Source organism: Rhinopithecus bieti, unplaced genomic scaffold, assembly GCF_001698545.2.
Source record: "Rhinopithecus bieti isolate Rb0 unplaced genomic scaffold, ASM169854v2 scaffold_55373, whole genome shotgun sequence".
In the NCBI taxonomy this organism is placed as follows: domain Eukaryota; kingdom Metazoa; phylum Chordata; class Mammalia; order Primates; family Cercopithecidae; genus Rhinopithecus; species Rhinopithecus bieti.
Window position 1 is genome coordinate 102,281 of NW_016821685.1, and position 15,793 is coordinate 118,073.

The 15,793-nt window shown below is 38.5% G+C and overlaps 1 protein-coding gene across 1 annotated transcript in view; it reads right to left on the reverse strand.

Annotated features, from left to right (window-relative positions):
- USP53 (ubiquitin specific peptidase 53) overlaps nt 1-12,488 on the reverse strand; it is a 77,006-nt gene extending 64,518 nt beyond the window's left edge. The window contains exons 1-2 of the mRNA XM_017860532.1: nt 12,400-12,488; nt 6,840-6,963 (exon numbers count right to left, since the gene is read on the reverse strand). The gene's annotated coding sequence lies outside the window, so the exon portion shown is untranslated. The remainder of the gene's footprint in view (nt 1-6,839; nt 6,964-12,399) is intronic.
- Between the last annotated feature and the right edge of the window lie 3,305 nt (nt 12,489-15,793).

The following is a 15,793-nucleotide window of genomic DNA, read 5'->3' on the forward strand; positions in this document are numbered from 1 at the left end:
TAAAGATATTTATAACTAACCTCCCTCCCTAACTCCACAATATTTAAATGCACTGGGTTGCATTGTTAAATAATTCTAAACCTCATACATGCTAAGAAACACAAGTTTAAAATGTGACAGTCATGATATTCTTTTGGCTAGTATATAGTAATTTGCATTCTAACAGTTCATTGTTAACACTGTGTAATATAATAAAACAAGGCTGCTTTGGGCTTAATGTAGCATTTACACATCGGTTCTGTTTAAAGAAATTCAGGCCAGGTGTGGTGGCTCATGCCTATAATCCCAACACTTTGGAAGGCCAACGTGGGCGGATCACGAGGTCAGGAGCTCAAGACCAGCCTGGCCAAAATGGTGAAACCCCGTGTCTACTAAAAATACAAAAATTAGCCAGGTGTGGTAGCACACACCTGTAATCCCAGCTACTCAGGAGGCTGAGGTAGGAGAATTGCTTGAACTCAGAAGGTGATGCTTGCAGTGAGCCGAGATAACACCATTGCACTCCAGCTTGTGCAACACAGCAAGACTCCATCTCAAAAAATAAAATAAAATAAAAATATTTAAAAAGAAATTCAGGTCTCCAATAAAATACTATATGGATATAGGTACTTAGACTGTGATGCAAATCATCTTCCTTACTTTGAGTCATGGTCAAAAAAGTATGAAAGCCACTAAACTAAACTAACTTTTTTCCTTCTTTTGACACTGTAAGAAATATCAGGTCAGGAGAAGTTTAATGGACTCCAGGTTTTACAGACTGTAAGTAGTAGAGCTAAAATTCGACATTAAATACCTTAAGGGCCAATATAACACTTTTACCTCTAACCAAAGCACCTATGATGATCAGACCTGTTTTAAGATGACCCTAGTAGCACTAAGAAAAATAATGTGGAAGGTAAAGATTCTAGAAGCACATCAGGAGGATCATGAACACAGAAGTACCAGAGAGGAAACTCTTATTAGTTGCGATTTCTAACTTGTCCTCTAGCAAGTCACCTTCTCCTTTTTTGACTTTTCACCAACCCTAAAATCTTGGTTCTCTTATATTTAAAGGCAGCAATCTTCAAATTGGGATATGCAAATCCAAGAAAACATAATGATTTTCCCAGAGATTAAAGGTATGCTTAGATTTAAAGGAATCAATTTACAGATCTGCCACTTCCAAATTTACACTTTCCTAGAATTGATCTGGCTAACAATTAGTCTGTAGTTCTTTCCCAGTTCTGCTTTCACAATTGCCTTCCTCCTACTTTACAAGATAATGACACATACCCTTCACCTGTCCTACATCTTACTGCATTCTATTTTCTAGGTTTACTACAAAAATCTCCAGATGCCAAAGGAGCAACTCAAAATATTGGTGTAATTTAAGCTTCCTTTAATTGGGCACCTTAACTCATGCTCAACTTATCTCACTAAAAGATACATATAATAAACTTTTAACTTCTTAGGTTTTAGTTATTTCTTAAAATTTATTATGTGCATATAGATACTGAACATGGAGACAGTGAAAGTTCAGATTTACTGGTTCCCAAAGTAATTGTAAGTATAACATAATCCACAAGGGAAAAATATACATCTTTTATTTTATTATAAAGAAGTATAATAAAGTGATTGAAATGATTTAAATCATAAAAATAATTATAAAAAATAGTGGGAATATATTTATTTTTTTTTTTATTACATGCGTTCCAGGAGAAAAAGAAGCAATGTAAAATCCAGCAATCCCTAGTGGTATATATCCAAAAGAAAGAAAATCAGTATATCAAAGAGATGTCTGTACTCCCATGTTTATTGTGGCATTATTCACAATAGCCAAGATATGGAATCACCCTAAGTGTCCACCAATGGATGAATGGATAAAGAAAATATGGTATGTATACATAAGGGGATATTATTCAGCCATAAAAAAGAATGAAATCTGGTCAACTGCAACAATATGGATGGAACTGAAGGATATTCAGTGAAGTAAGACAGGCACAGGAAGACAAATATCCCATGTACTCACTCATATGTGGGAGCTGAAAAATAAATAAACAATCTCATGGAGATAGAGAGTAGAATAACGATTACTAGAGGCTGGGAAAGGAAGTGGAGAGGAGGGATAAAGAGAGGTTGGTTAAAGTGCAAAAATACAATTAGAAGGAATAAGTTCTCGTGTTCAGTAGCACAACATGGTGACTAAAGTTAACAGTAATTTATTGTATATTTCAAAATAACTACAAGGGTAGTATTAGAATGCTACTAACTCAAAAAAACAAACGTTCAAGGCGATGGACATCCCATCAACCCTGATTTGATCATTATACACTGTAGGCTTATATCAAAATATCACATGTACCCCATAAAGATGTGCAACTATTACATATCCACAAAATTTAAAATTTAAAAAAGATACAATTCTATTGCAACAATAAGGAAGAAAACAAAAGAACTAAATTGATATCCATCATCATAGAAAATTAATGTTAATTTAAGCTTGAAAAATCACCAAATAGCAATACAGAATTCATATTTAGAAATATAAATAAAACTATAGAACAATCAGTTGAAAGACTTAAAAGTGTTTGCTTCTTTAGTGTGGCACTAGAAGAGAAGTGCAAGGTGCTATTGTATATTGTGGTAAGTTTTCAGTGCGATGCAGTTTATGTTCATCTTTGGTTTCAAAATCATCCCCCTCTCTCCTTTGCTCTGCTCTGTATGGGACAACCATACAGAGCTGATCTCTGCAAACATTTCCCAGGATCCCTGTGAATCCATTTCTGGCCCATTTCAGCCAATGAGAGGCACTGCCAGAAAATCAAAAACAGAGGAGAGAAGCCAAGGTATTTCTCCCCTTCTCTCTCTGCCCTGGTGCTATCTCTGGCATATTCTCCTCGAAGGCTCAAGTTCCCCGTTTATAGAAAGGCCTCTAAGGTTCTAGGTCAGGCTTGGTGGCTCCAGCTCTTGGGCTCCTGTCTTTGGAATTTAAGCCTAGGGACAGTGGCAACTTCCAACACCAGATAATTTATCTTCCCCTGGTGGCTCCTTAAGGTCTACTAATATTTTTGTTTTGTTTTGTTTTTTGTTTTTGTTTGAGTTGGAGTCTCACTCTGTCACCCAGGCTAGAGTGTAATGGCCTGATCATGACTCACTGCAGCCTTGACCTCCTGGGCCCAAGCAATCCTCCTGCCTTAGTCTCTCAAAGTGCTGATATAACAGGTATGAGCCACTGCGCCCCTGCCACTAATACTAATTCTAATGTAATACGACAGTTTTAATTTTCTGAATGGGACTAATACAAGTAACTATTTGATATTTTCAGATACAGGTGTCAGAAAATATTGACAAAGATTCCCTCCTTGATCAAACTCTACTCAACCTATTCCGTGTTCTTTTTCATCTATTCCTCAACTTTTGGACTGCTTTGTTTGTCTCTATGTTGTCCAATTTTAGCAAAAGTCCTACTAAGTCAAGCCAGCCATTCTCCTTATCTGATCACCCTCATACCTGATTAGGTTCCTCATCCTTCACCATCCTCCAGGTGATGTCTGATCACCCTGGCCTGCCTTCAACAAGAATCCTGTTAGGTCAGTTTGGCCAGAATCCTCTTATTCCTAATGTTGCCCTCTAGTAATTTTCCATCCACCAACCACACCCATATCATTGTCTATAAATTCCCGTTTTTACTTGTAGTATACAGAGTAGAGCCCAATCTCTTTCCCCAACTGCAAGACTCCACTGCAGTGCTCCCTATATCTATCTGTAACAAGTGTCTTCCTTACCGTCTTTAACAATTGTCATGAATAATTTTTTCCTTAACAGCAAAAATTTCTAAAAGTTTAAATACATAAATATATTTCATAATGCTTAAGAAATTCTTAAAGAAAACGTGAGAAAATGGCATAATCACTTCAAAGCATCTTATATTCTCCTAAACTGTTAACACTGAATGAAATTCTCAGAAGTTCACTTATGGCTTGTTAAAAGCAACTGCATTACTCTACAACACTGCAAATATGAAATAAGTAAAATAATATATCCCCAAATAAAAGAGTAGAACTTACTTTTCTAAGAATTTATATTTGTCAAACTGCATTTGTGTTTTAACTCCAATGTAAATAAGTACTTCAGTAGCAGATCTACTGAATGTGTCAATACAATTTGATAGATCACTGCTTCTTCCTAAAAGAGGTAATAGTCCAGCTAAAAGGAAAAACTCAGCAATTTCCCTCTTTTAGTATACATTTTTGTAAATAATTTTTTAAACAGTATAGAAGAGCATATAAGGAAAACCAAGTCTCCCCCATATCAATTATATTCCCCATAGGCAACCACTACCAATGTCTTATGTGTCCCTTCAGAATTCATTCGTGCAGTTATAAACATATATCCACATTTGCCTGTAAAATAAGGATAATTACAACATTTACTGTTATTAAAATTTCTGTAAGGCTTAAATAAGAAAAAAACAAAATTTTTAACTTTATTAAGTGCTTAATATCAGTTATTAATACTTTCCAATAAAATATTTAAAATAAAAAACTTAAATTTGAACTTTAAAATTAATCAGAAGTATGAGAAAGAGAGAGAGAGAAAGAAAAGAAAGAAAATAAGTCACTGCTGCTTTCTTATGAGTCAGTGCTTTACCAGCAATAATTTTATCTCAAAAGGCAAGATTCCAGAGCCACTCTCCTTCATTACCTCAGACAAGACTATCAGACTATCTTTTCTCCTTCCAAAACTTAAGCCCAATACATAATTAGTTAAGTAATCTATACCATGCCATATAAATTATGTAATAGGTGTTTTCCCCCAAAAGGGGATGACACTATATGGAATTTGTTCAAATTCTAACATCCAGTAATTCTAACATCCAATAACTTTATCAGGCTACTAGAATGCTCTGGGTAAATGATAACTGCATCTTAAACCTGATTCATTATACCTATTATGGGTTGAATTGTGTCTCCCAAAAACACATGTCTAACTCCCAGACCTGTGAATGTCAATGTATTTGGAAACAGGGCATTTGCAAATGTTATCAGATTAAGATGAGGTCATTAGGGTGGGCCCTAATCCAATGTGACTGGTAGCAGTCATTATAAAAAGAGAAAGAGAGAGAATGATGACAGAGGCAGAGGCTAGAAGGATGAAGCTGCAAGTCAAGGAACACCAAAGATGAACAGCCACTGTCAGAAGCTAGGAAGGGGCAAGGAAGGATTCCATTCAGAGCCCTCAGTTGGAACCAATCCTACTGACAACTGGATTTTGGATTTCTAGCTCCAGAACTGTGAGAGAATAAATTTCTGTCATTTAAGCCACCCAGTTTGTGGTACTTTGTTACAACAGCCCTAGGAAACGAATATAATGGTTGATAAAGCCATAAGACTCTTTGTTCTTTTATGTGTATTGATTTTTTTTTGATTATCAAACAGTACTTATTCATTAGATTTCTGAAATACCACAGAAATACTACATAAAGAAAATTAGAAATATCCATAATTCCATATTAGTAGAGAATCACTGCTATGCAAAGATATTCTTAACAGTACACAGGCCTAGACATCAAACTGTAAAGTAAAACTTCATATTAACATCTTTTCACTAACAGCTCCTCAAAGATAAACTGAGGACTTCTTGATGATATGCTACAACTGCTCATCTTACTAGTAGAAGTATTTAAGATTTTATTTTAGATAACTAGATAGCAAACAGAAGAGTTATACCAAGTTGAAGCAATACAAAAAAAAACTTTTATCTTCAAGTAGATAGTGTCAGAAAAAAGAAGAAATATCTTTCATTATAGAAGTAACTTTGTGTTTATAAAGCTAAAGGATTATACTAAGGAAGGTATAATTGAAGAATAAACATTCTTTGATGTATAAAACCATTGTCACTCTAGAAATGGAGGAATTAGAGAAGACTACAGTAGAAAATTTATACAACAAAGACAGAAAATAAAATTAATAAGCAAAAAGACTGTAATACTCCAACAAAAAAAAACAGTAAATTTTGAGTAATTTTCAATGTTTCCATTTTTTGCTCTATTTCTTTGTGTCTAACAAAAAACTGTGATTTATTTCATGTTGCTTTTACCTATTCACCAGTTTCCACTAGTAACTAACTAGCAAAAGACAAGCATACACATGTATCCAGAATATAGGACATGGTCAAAAAGAAAATGGCTTATGGTAGTCTACTTTAAGACATGATCTCCAGAAGAAAATTATCTCAAGTCAGCAATAACCTAACACTTATTTGCCTTGACAAAGCCCCAAACTGAACTCTTATTTTATCTATACCTTCCTCCCCATCTCGGTCAATGGCTACTTTATCTTTCCAGTTGCTGAGAACAAGTATCTTGATGTCATCTTTGACTCCTTTTTCTCTCATATTTCAGGATCTGACCACTTCTCACCACCTCCACTTCAACAATTCTGGTCTTGGCCATCATCACATCTCGTGTGGATTAAAAAATAGCTGTCTGTCTCCTGGCTTCTACCCTTACACAGTAACATATAAGTCTATTCCGGGTAGTAGACAGAGATCTTTCTAAAATTAAATCATAAGGTCACTATCTGCCCAGCCCCTCATCCAACTACTTGACCTTTGGCTTTCCCATTCCAGCCACATCAGTCTCCTTCTCATTCCTGCACACCATGCAAACTTCTGTTCTCTATATTGTTTGCACTGGTCATTCCCCTGCCTGGAACACATTCCCCCCATGATGCCCACATGGCTTTGCCCTCCCTCCCTTCATAATTGCTTTGCTAAAAAAAATCACTTAAATGAGGCCTACACTTACTTAAAATTGCAAACCATCACAATCTGTACCACACTTTCCCAATTCCTCTTACCTTGCTCTACTTTTTCTTTCCTCCTTGGCACTTTTCTCCTTCTAAATATATTATAGAATTGACTGTTTATTCTTTATTGTCTCTTCTCCAAATCCACTTAGAATGTAAAGCAAATCGCAAGCATCTAGAACAGAACACAGTGCATGGTTAAGTTTTCATCAAATATTTATTAAAGGAAGCTCAGGAAATAAAGTAAAATCTCAAACAACAAACCCTTTGGAAAAAACAGTGTTCCTAACAAAGACAACCTAGGCACTAAAGTATAGGACAATTTCCTACCATCTGGCAGGTAGGTCAGTGTCAGTACTACACTGACAAAGGAGGAGCATTATCTCATGCCTATATGGCAGCACCATATAGGAGGAAAAATCTAGGGCTCAAAGAATCTGCTCACCTAAGTATGGGGAGGGGAACCATGAGAGGGGCAACAGTTTATTATGCAGGCTGAGGAGTTAAGAAAAAACCAAAGCATGAGGTATCTGATGGGCAAAGAATACCCTGATGGGTTCTTGACAAGGATGGAATCCATACCCTGATAGTGACCTTATAATTCCCATAGATATTTTATTCTTCTTCTGATATAAAATTTACAACACATTGCTCAACTACTCAATCATTAAAAATGTATCAGTTTCATCATCTATAATCAAAATCAATATAAAAAGGTTCATAAGGCTATTGTAAGAATCATAAACCATGTATAAAATACCCAATAAATGGCCAAAACATAGGCATTCAATGAATGCAGGCTAATTATAATAACATTATCTTCCACGTAAAATGATTTTTAACAGTATCAACAAGGATTTAGAAAAAAGCAGAAGGTGTATTATATATTTTATATTCAATTTTGCTTTCTTTAAGGAAATACCTTAAACTGATATATTAAACTTAACTATTGCTTTAATTCAGATTAATGAGATCAGATAAACTGTTCAACAAAATGTCAATTTCTTAAATTTAAAATTTTAGTAGCGGTTCTTAGTAAATGATAAGCAATTTTTGTTATGGAGCTATCCTAGTTTAAGAATAACTAGTATATGAAAAACCTAATTTATACAATGAATGTTTGGGGATGCTTCACATTATAAGTGGATTTTCAATAAGAATTGTTGTAAATGTTCATTAACAAAACTTTTCTGGACTAGAAAGGAGAGAGAGAAAACTGAGTTAAAATGTTAGCAGTCAATGGATCAGAAAGAAAGATAAAGTGACTGAAATAACAATGTCAGCAACAGAGATTTGATTTAGAAATTTTCAACAAATGTACAAGTTTTCAAAAAAATAACTACTTAATGATTTTTTTTTTTTTTTTTTTTTTAACAGATTACTCGGTCGCCCAGGCTATAGTACAATGGTACAATCTCGGATCACTGCAACCTCCACCTCTCGGGTTCAAGTGAGTTCTCCCTGCCTCAAGCCTCTTAGTAGCTGGGGACTACAGGTTGCACCACCACACTGGCTAATTTTTTTATTTTTTAGTAGAGATAGGGTTTCACCATGTTGGTCCACGCGGCGGCGCGGAAACTGCCTGGCCCAAGTGATCCACTGGCGCGCAGTGTGCGCCAAAGTGCTGGGATTACAGGGCGTGAAGACCACGTGCCCAGCCAACCATTATCTAATTAACTTTTTACTTTCAAGTGTTTAGCACTATGCCTAGCATACAATAGGAGGGTTCAATAATGTTTTATGGAATACCTCCTAACCCAGATAAAGCGCAGCAGTAAAAAACTTCAAAGGAAGGGTATTTCTTTCCTTTTTTTTTTTTTTTTGAGACGGAGTCTGGCTCTGTCGCCTCAGGCTCGGAGTTGCTGCGGTGGCCGGATCTCGCTCCACTGCCAAGCTCCCGCCTCCCGGGTTTACGCCATTCTCCTGCCCTCCGCCTCACAAGTAAGCTGGTGATACAGGCGCCTGCTTCGTCGCCCGCTAAGTTTTTTTGTATTCTTTAGTGAGACGGGTTTCACCGTATTACCAGGAGTGCTCTCGATCTCAGACCTTGTGATCCCCGTCTGGCTCCCAAAAGTGCTGGGATTACAGGCTTGAGCAACGGCGCCCGGCCTATGGAAGGGTATTCTTAAAACTTTTTTGCCGGTGCGCGCGTGGCCAAGCCTGTAATCCCAGCACTTTGGGCAGCCGAGACAGGTGATCACGAGGTTAAAAAAAGAGATCGAGACATCATGCTAACCGTGAACCCCATCTCGACTAAAAATACGAAAAACTAGCGGGCGAGGCCGGACGCCTGTAGCCCAGCTACTCCGGAGGCTGAAGGCAGGAGAATGGCGTGAACCCGGGAGGCGGACTTGCAGTGAGCTGAGATCCGGCCACGCACTCCAGCCTGGCGAGCAGAGCGAGAACTCGTCTCAAAAAAAAAAAAAAAAAAAAAACAAAAAAAAACTTCTTTTTTGTAATATGTGTAAAATTGAAGACTAATGTAATTATCTTCAAATTAATTCAAAAATACCATGACACCTCAAATAATTGACCTTTTTTGTTGCTCATAAAAATAGCTAAGATATTGGAATAAGGTTTATTCTGCAGAAAAAAAATCCGATGAACTACAAAGATGAGTATATGAAGCAACTCTTCTAAAGTCTCACGTAAAATCAAAATTCTTTAGCCAGATGCAATGGTTTGTAGCCTTTTCTTGTATCATGGACATCTTTGGTGGCCTAATGAAGCCTTCTATGAATAATGTTTGTAAATGAACAAAATAAAATTCATAGCATAAAAAAAGAAAAAGAAAAAAATACTAAGATCACAAAGAAAACCAATTATATTAAAACTCAATTCTAACCACAGACCACAGTTCTAATCATGGGCTTTTGGTTCAACAATTCCTGATAGAGGATATGAGTTAACTTGGAAGAGCTAGAATATTATTTGCCTAAATATTCTATATACTGTACATGGTATCTATGGTATTCTTATGAATTTTAAAAAATGTATAACCTGCAAAGATTATGATATTACATAAAGTTATTTAAAATTTAACCTTTGAGGATTTTTACTTGTAGCAGAGCAGGTTGCATCCATTCCTTGCTCCTTTTATGTGCAAATACTGTAATGCAAAAGTTTCTAAAATTATCTGTATAAAACTAACAATATAATAATACTATTATTTGTGACATCATTATTTCTACCTAGCTCTGCAAAGATGACATAAATCAGCACACTTCCTTCCTTAAAACAAGAGCTCATGAGCAGAGTAAGCTAAGCTGGCAATCATTCTGGCCCTAGCACACCAAGCACACTGTGTTCAAAATGCTTCCAGATGCAATATATAAACTACCCAGCTTTCTAAAGGTTGTTTTTGAGTTCTACAAGAAATACCATATAGTTAAAGCTGTCAAAAAGGATCTTCTAAGTATTTTAGTAACTAAATATCTTTGTAGGATAGTTTAATCCATCACTTTATAAAGATCAAATATGTTTTTGGAAAGTTGTAGGGTAAAGCAATGTACCCCTTCTACCCCAGTAAGAGGGTTCCAAACAGTTCCAGGAGGGAAAATAATCCTGATTTTGGCTTTTAAAGCTATATGTAACCTTAAATGAGATAAAATTTTCATTTTTAAACTTTGTCTTGCTAAAACAAACTTGCAAACCATATGGTACCGAAATTGTATTTCTTGATACTGCAGAGCTTAAAATAAACATCTAACACTAAACAACATAAAAGAACTTGAATCACAGCACAAATGGCAGGTCTTAAGAGAACTATGATTTTTCTTTTTTTCTTTAAGGAAAAGAATAAACTAGGTGGAAAAGTCTCCCTTCCCATTAAAATATCTTTTTTAAAACTATCTTGTGCATCGTTTAGTGAAAATAATATTAATGAATTGATTATTAGTGTCAAATTCCATGAACTTACACAATCTACATACATTTTTTAAAATATTTTTTTAACTTCTATGAACTTACACAATCTATATACATTTTTTAAAATACTTTTAAAATTCGTAGGAAAAGGAAAGGCCGGTTCTTAGTCTCTTTTTTACACGTTAGGAAGAGATACACACACCTACTAGTTTCATTAATGAAAAAATCTTAATAAATCACTTTCATGGTTTATCACCAGTAATCACGAACCTGCACAAATTGTATCAAGGAGCTTATTTTAAAAGCCACTGAGATACAAAACAAAAACCTTATTTCTCAGACTATAATTAACTACTACTTACACTGAGTTTATTTGGAATTCTTATGACAACAGCAGATAAATCATATATTACTTTTGCAGAATAAGTTTTGTTCCCTTTGGATTTTGTTTTGTTTTGTTTTGTTTTTTAAATGTATCTTTAACAGGACTAAAGGTCTTTGCTTAGACCATCATCATGGAACTGAAAAGAACAGAAAATAAAACTAACAAGTATAAATGTAACTAAAAGTTCACTTCCATCAGATATTTTGTGTTAGCACTTGCTACTCATTTTAAATAGTGAAAACCAGCAAGGCTTTTCTTTAAAGAACTAAAAGTGAATCAGATCTTGATCACAAAAACCTTCCTTCCTAAGTTTACTGGGTTTTTTTGTTTTTGTTTTTGTTTTTTTGGAGACGGAGTCTCGCTCTGTCGCCCATGCTGGAGTGCAGTGGAGCGATCACGGCTCACTGCAAGCTCTGGTTCAAGCAATTCTCCTGCCTCAGTCTCCCAAGTAGCTGGGACTACAGGTTTACTATTAAATCTACCTCAAAAATAGCCTTAGATATTCTTTGCAAAATACACATATTTATACACACACACACACACACACACACACACACACACACACACATATTTCCAGATAAGGAAACGTTCGGAAAACTTTGCTGTCCAACGGGTAATTCCCTGCATACTTTGCATTGATCAAGAAAACGTTGTAGTAGGGTTACAAACCTCGAAAGATCCTCAGATTGCAGGTTTTAGAAACCCTCCCTATTACACCTGTGCAAGTACTTCCTGTTCTCCAACACTGTTTAAAAATAGTTTGGTAAATGCCCCGTAAGCCGCCCTTTAGAAGCTAAACATTAACTTTATCTACATCACCACTACCACTGAGAAACCACCACCCACCACCCCAAGAATCTCACGAGTCCAGTCATCTCTCTTCTCCAAGGAGGGAGCATAACCATCCTGGACCCCTTTAAGTAAAAAACTGTGTGCTCAGGCGAGGCAATATGGCCTGGACAGGCAGGGGCAGGAGCCAAGTAAGGGTAATATTCATAACCCCAGCAGGACTCCAGCTTCTGCCCCGTCGCCGCCCTCAAACACGGCAGCAGTAACAACCAGGACCCTGCAAGTACAGCACCACCTCCCGCCTCGCGCGCGCCTCCAGCCTGGCCTGAGGCATCTCCGCCAGACGCTACGAGAAGGGACGACAAGGGGCGAGAGGGCTGCACGACCTCTGGCGCCTGAACCGCCCAGCGAAGAGAGTGTGTGTGTGCCCTGAGGGCCGGGGCCGGAGGAGGTCGCCGGGCTGCGAGGGGAGGGACAAGCTCTGGGGCTAGAATGAGAGTGTCCCGGTCAGGCCCGCGGGGGTCGCAGGTCACTGGATCTCCAACCACAAGGCTGGCTTCGGAGACTTACCTTGAGCTCTACCCTCCTCGCGCGAGGAGAGTGCGGTCCAGGTAGAGAAATACCGGCCTTCCACTCCCACACAGCTACCTCCCGCTGGCCCAGCTCCGCTTCACGCCGACACCCACCAGACACACGGACTGCTGCCACCGTACGTACCGAGGCTCACCGGGAACTGGAGCAGAGGAGGCTGGTCTCCGCCGCCCAAAGCCCGACCCTGCGAGCGGAGCATGCGCACACGCCCCAATACCCAGGGGCCAGTCAAACCAGTGACACCTGCGATCAACAGGTCCCTGGAGCCCCGCCCCTCTCCCCGCCTCGAGCCTGCCCCTCGGAGCTGGCTCCGCCTTCACGCTCAACGAGGTAACCCCGCCTCCGCTCGCGATTTCCCGGCTTTCCGGACCTGAGGAATCCTATTCCCGCGGGGATTTGATGGCGAGCGCGATACAGTTGGCTTCCTCGAAGGCGCGAGATCGCGCGAGACCAGGAGATAGAACATTTCCCTAGAAGAGGTTGTATGGCCCTGGAGTTTGGTTGTTGGGGGCAAGGTGGTTGTAGGACGTGCTGTCTGGTGTGGCTAGAAAGGCTAGTTCCTCAGGAGGAGGCGATTATTCTGGTGCTCTTGGTAGTTCGTTCGGTATTTTCTAAGCTCAAGAACGCGGATCCACCAAGGACTTCACTTAGGTGTTACCTGAGAGAACAGTCCGTAGTTTGGCATCAAAACCCCTTGCGGACACGCAATTTCCTTTAGCTTTCCGTGAGTCGTTAGACGATCTGTTTGCAGTTAAATGGTTTCCTGTGGCGTGAGTATGTATTCCCCAAGCAGTTGTTTCTTGCCTTTAATTAGATAGCTTTAATAAGTCTGTTGACGTAGTTAATGATTAATAGACAAGTCTGTCCACCTCCTTGCCGTGCTTTCTAACAGGTTTGAAGTTAAAATGTGCTGCTGGGAATTGGGCTAAACTTTGATTTTAAAAAAGATTTCTGGCCGGGCGCGGTGGCTCAAGCCTGTAATCCCAGCACTTTGGGAGGCCGAGACGGGCGGATCACGAGGTCAGGAGATCGAGACCATCCTGGCTAACATGGTGAAACCCCGTCTCTACTAAAAAATACAAAAAAAAAAACACTGCACTCCAGCCTGGGCGACAGAGCAAGACTCCGTCTCAAAAAAAAAAAAAAAAAAAAAGATTTCTTAGGAATAGTAGTAAAGAAAAACCCATTGTCACTGGTACCAAATATCGCTCAAGTAAGTAAATAAGGTTTTGGAACTCATTCCGAAGCTGGTGTAAGCTGAACGTACTAATTGTAAAAATGGATTTCAGTAAACCCAGGGGCACTTCTAATAGTTTATTTCAAGAAATAGGGGGAAGAAATACTGGACGTTGATACAGGCGACAAATAGGACCCGTTTGTAATGTCTGAGGCTGAATCATTAAGAATTTATTGAGCATTTACTATGTTCCCTTTACTGAACTAGGCACTGTAGGAAATAGGATAAAATGAAGCCGTGGTTTCTGCCCTCAAAATATTGAAAACTGGGAGGGGTGGGGAAAAAAAAGATCCTACTCTGCATTTTTAAAACAATAAGAGCACACAATTAACTCTCCCCTCAGTTTCCCTAGTGTCATTTTCTCCTCATTCTGCAGCTACTTTTCTGGTGCACCTTAAATACTGTTTTTCTTCTGCGTGGTTTCTGTGTTCGCCAGCATTCCATTTTATTTTGCTGTTTCTGTTTAATGTTAATCCATGTCTCCTTGAGCAGTCTCTTTCCATCATGGACTTTACCTACCAGGTGTCCTGTGCACCAGGAACTCTCAGTTGTATATCTATAGGTCAGACATTTTTAAGCAACATCTTCATTTGGATTTCACACAGTACCTTAAATATGTCCCAAATTGGTATGGACATCTTTACTATACTTTGCTCCTGATGCCATGTCCTTCCTCACCCATCTGGAACCTACACCATTTCCATTCCCTGTTTCAGAAAATGGCACGCAACTGCCCAAGTCAGAAATCCATGAGTACTCTTGTTACTTTTCCTTCATTTCCTTTTTTCTAATATCAAATTCTGACGCTTATTTCCTTAAGTATCTCTCAAATCCACCCCTCCACTCTCACTGTCTTAGCCCTTGAAGTAATCACCATCCCTTATGACTCATCTCCCTTGTACTATTGCAATATTCACAAGATATCCTCTAGTTATTTCCCACACCAGTCAAACCTCCATTCTATTAATAATTTTTCTAACATGAAAATACGATCATTATACTTCTCTGCTAAGAATTTTTCATTACCCACTGGCAGGGCCTTCCATGATCAGACTGTTGAACTCATTGCCATTCTTCCTCCAGTTCCTCCACATTAATCATTCTAAAGTCCCTGCTTTCTGTGTTCCTGGTTCTCTCAGGATCCTTTGGTTCTCTCGCGAATGCTTATCTCCATGGATCTTTTCAAAACTTGCTGAGACAGAATTGTCATTCCTTCACCCTTTGGGGATTTATTTTTTTATAACAATTATGTTGTACTGTATTTATTTTTCTGCAAATGTACCTGACAGAGTAACCCCCACCTCCACTCTTGAGAAATAATTAACTGTGGATAATAATGGCTTATACTACCTCCCTGCCTTATTTAGCAATTACAGAATACCCTTCTGTTCACCCTGCTCAAGAATTTGACTGAATCCTGAGTATGCACTTTTAAAATCATATAATTTCATACTTTCTACCAGTTTTAAACATATCTATGTACCAATCCTTAAATGGTAGAGTTGTAATAGGACCTAATTTAAGCATCAAGAGGGCAGAGTCTGAAGCAAACATGAAAAAATGGAAAATTGACATTGCAGGACAGCAGTTGCTCCCAGAAAATTTGTAGTCGGGAAAGTCACAACAAGGATTTAAAATATATTAACTTACTATTTGTCCTTGAGGGACATGTGTATGGGTTCGATTCACTAGTTTCTGATTGGCTGGACCCAAATTTGTGAAGAGCAATCTCTGCACCTCGCACAGGCGGCTTGGCATGCCAAATAACACCCTAGATCGTTCGGCTGAGGCTCAGCCAAAGTTCACACCACCAGCACATATCCACACTTCTTAATGTTATTCTGGATTGATTATAACTCAGACTTCAGGAAATGTCCTACTCTGTGGCTAGATGCACCCTGCCACTAATGACTGGTAGGAGTAGCAACATTGTGTCCTGCGGAGCTGTAACCCAGTAGTTCCAGGAGGTCATCAACAGCTTAACCATGACTGAGCTGGGTGGGGTAGAGTGAAATACAGCATAGAGAAGTAGTAGATGAATGACTGACTCAGGGTTAGCTACTAGACAGAATCCTTTTCTTCCTAAATTCTTTCATAAGAAGGAGTGGCAAGTGAATTTCCTTACTACCTAAGCCC